Genomic DNA, 3,206 nt, shown 5'->3' on the forward strand with positions numbered 1-3,206 from the left:
CACACACACACACACACACACACACACACACACACACATATGCACTTTTGGTCTGATTATGTTTCTGGAAATATAACTATTACATTGTTTAACTGCAAGCACTTTGCTTTGCTTAAGAACACATTTGTGGGCTTGATGGCTTAGTAACCATAGCCTAACTTGGCTCACACTGACTTGTCATTGTGCATCTTGCAAGGTGAGATCCTATGTGTGTGTGTGTGTGTGTGTGTGCACCTGTGTCTGGTGCCCACTTCTATGCTGTGAGTGTTTGAGTGTTTGTGTGTGTGTCTGTGGTGCCTGTTCCTATATAGTGCAATGATGAAGTGATTGTTAAATGAAAATACACCTGTCTTTAGGACAAATACGAGGCACTAATTACTCGTCTAACCTAAATCTCCTGCCGCCAGATGTTACTAAAATATAGAGAGACAGAGACAAATTGCGCAACACTCTTTTAGCCAGTGTACAAATATAGATGTTTAAAATCATCTTTTCCTTGACCCCCTTGGAAAGGCATTCAATGTGAGTGCCAAGGCAAGCCTAGGACTAATTGTAATGGTACTATAGGTAGTGGTCCAGTGCACACATGGCTGACATGAGAGGGATTATTCTCTACTCCTCTCTCCCTCCTGAATTTGCTTTTCTATTTCAGCTATCTGTTCTTCAGCCCTTTGCCCTCCCTATCAATCCTCCTCTCCTCTCCTCTCCTCTCTTCTCTTCTTTGGCATAAAGCTAAAGAAATGTTTCACAACTCGCACAGCACACCAAAGAATTCCGAGGGCCGTGTCGGGTTCACAGAGGCCCTTGAAAAACTCACAGGTGTTGGTTACGGTAACCCAATAAGGGCCTGATTCAGAAGACGAAGGAGAAGAGCCTCCTCCTTTCCCTGTCCGTGCACTTCCAGCACCTGATGGAATGATCACACTCTTTTGCTCACTTTCTTCTGTACGTCATTTCTGTCCATATTTGAATTTGCGCGAGGGGGTGAAATTGTGTAGGCACCACAAACAGCCAGCCTTACTGTTACTTTAAAGGACAGGATAATGAGAGGGAATATCTATTTGCTCAGCGCAATGTGTGTGTTCTTGCTGACGTTAAGAGACTTGAGCGTGTGTGTGGCAGACTGTGCGTGCGCGCACACACACACACACACACACACACACAAAAGCATGCTCCTGTAGACAGGAGGGGTGGAGAGTGGAGGAGTAGCAGTGAAGTGAGTTTGTATGAGAGAATGAGAGGTGCTCTTACACTTATTCCAGAGGCCTACATTCTTTCTTACAACAGTAGATTTGTGGTATACGCCGTGTATGTAGTATTCGGCATATGCAGGTATGTTGAGGTGAGGTGTCATAAATGCAGCAGTGCTAGTTCCGCCTGGCTCTTGAACAGTATTTTAGGGTTTGAATGTCATCTCATCCAAATGTTCCTCCCTGTAGTGCCACCTCTTAATGCACCAGAAGGCCCTTGTGCTTTTCGGAAAAGCTGTCTCCACAATATTTCCGAAGTGGGACGTAGCTGGATGTCGTGAACTCATGGATAACCATCTTCCCTCAGAAACCTTTAGTTTCCTAGGAGCTTTTTTTTAAAAATATATATAGCTTTCCTCTCTTTTTATCCCGTCGTCATTAAAATCGAGAACTTCTTTGAGGGGACAGCGGCCCTTAAGACGGCAGCTTCTTTAAGCAATCTCACCGCGTTTCCCTGTCGCGGATGCTCCGTCACAGCCTCACCGCTCCATCTCAGCCCCTGTCAGAGTGCGCTGGCTCAAAATGGCGGTGGCAGATGGAGCGTCGGTGACCGTGGCTAGCCGTGGCTGACCGCCTCCCTCATTGCCACACCCCCCCGCCTCCCCGTGTAATAGCAGCCATGAGTCCTCATTCTAATTATTTGTGCAAATGTTCTAATTAGTTATCAGGTGCCCCCTCCGTCAGCCTCCCCAGCATCCTTTGTATTCAAAATAGGCGCCGGCGCATGGGAATTTTACAAGCCATCAGCAAATATTTACCACTTCCATCTCATTATGTTTGGAGTGGTCGCATGTGCTAAAAAGCTGACTGTGAATATCTTAAGGCTCCACGCGCGCGCTTTAAACTTTGCCTTGACCTTTTCGGGCCGGCTGACCATGCCGGAGGAGCGCCGGGGTCCCCTCCCCCGTGGCCCGAGTGTGTATCTACACATGTCTCGCCATTGAGCTCTGGGGCTCGCCAAAGTCGGACACGCGCACATCGCGATCGTGCCATTAGCGAGCAGTTAATTTCCCCCTAACTCTACCTCCGTTTGATTCTCATGTTACTGGCAAATGATATATATCAGCTTTATTGTGACCAGAGGAAAATGCTGACCATTTTTATTTCACTGGCTCAGTGATTAGCAAGTCGGGAGTTGTCAATACAATAGAAATGAATGATTGGGACAAACCTGAATTGGGGCTATAATCTTTTTTTTTTTTTTTTTTTTTGCAATGCTTTGATATTGCTGGTATGCATTTTTGCTTAAAAGGAAAGTGATTAATCAATAATTAATTTGAAGCCACGGCATCGGTGGAGGTGAAACGGTGGAAATATTTTCATAAATCTGTGCTTTATTACGGCCACCGTTGAACTGCTTGACTAGAGCCCGTTGCTCATGTTGAGTGTTGTGTTTCGAGAACTGGCCAATGACGACTCGGGAGAGCCTATAGGGCGCTCAGCAGGCCAAGCTTACAGGCGCCGTCAGCAGGGGCCTCTGTTTACCTGCTCCCAAGGGCCCGGCACTGTGCAGAGAGGCGCTGGGTGAGAGAAAAGCTCTTTGATCTGTTGAGCCTGAGCTTCACTGCACCTGTCTGAGGGCCAGGGCTCACCTGTATGCATGCTGTATGTTTCCATGTACGTGTGCATAGATTATTTACCGTAGAACGGAGGGTGCATTGGTGTGCATGTGCACGTGCGAACTCAAGAACACGTGCGCACGTGCACACACGTCACACATGCGCTCTCAAAGTTCTTTGGGATTATTCACACTAGATCAAGACTTGGATCTGCTTGAGATTAGACTGAGGCTTAGCTATCTTGCTCTCTGAATCTCTTGAAGCGGTCCTGTTTCATCAGCGATCGGCCCCGAAAACGAACAGATCATCGTGCGTGTCCTTGGGCCAGAACGTTTTCCCTGAAAGAGCCATGGGTGCCTGCAGCCTCTGTCCGCTTTGCTGTACTGAGTACTGAAAC

Source organism: Electrophorus electricus, chromosome 23 (assembly GCF_041902795.1).
Source record: "Electrophorus electricus isolate QZ-2024a chromosome 23, ASM4190279v1, whole genome shotgun sequence".
Classification (NCBI taxonomy): Eukaryota; Metazoa; Chordata; class Actinopteri; order Gymnotiformes; family Gymnotidae; genus Electrophorus; species Electrophorus electricus.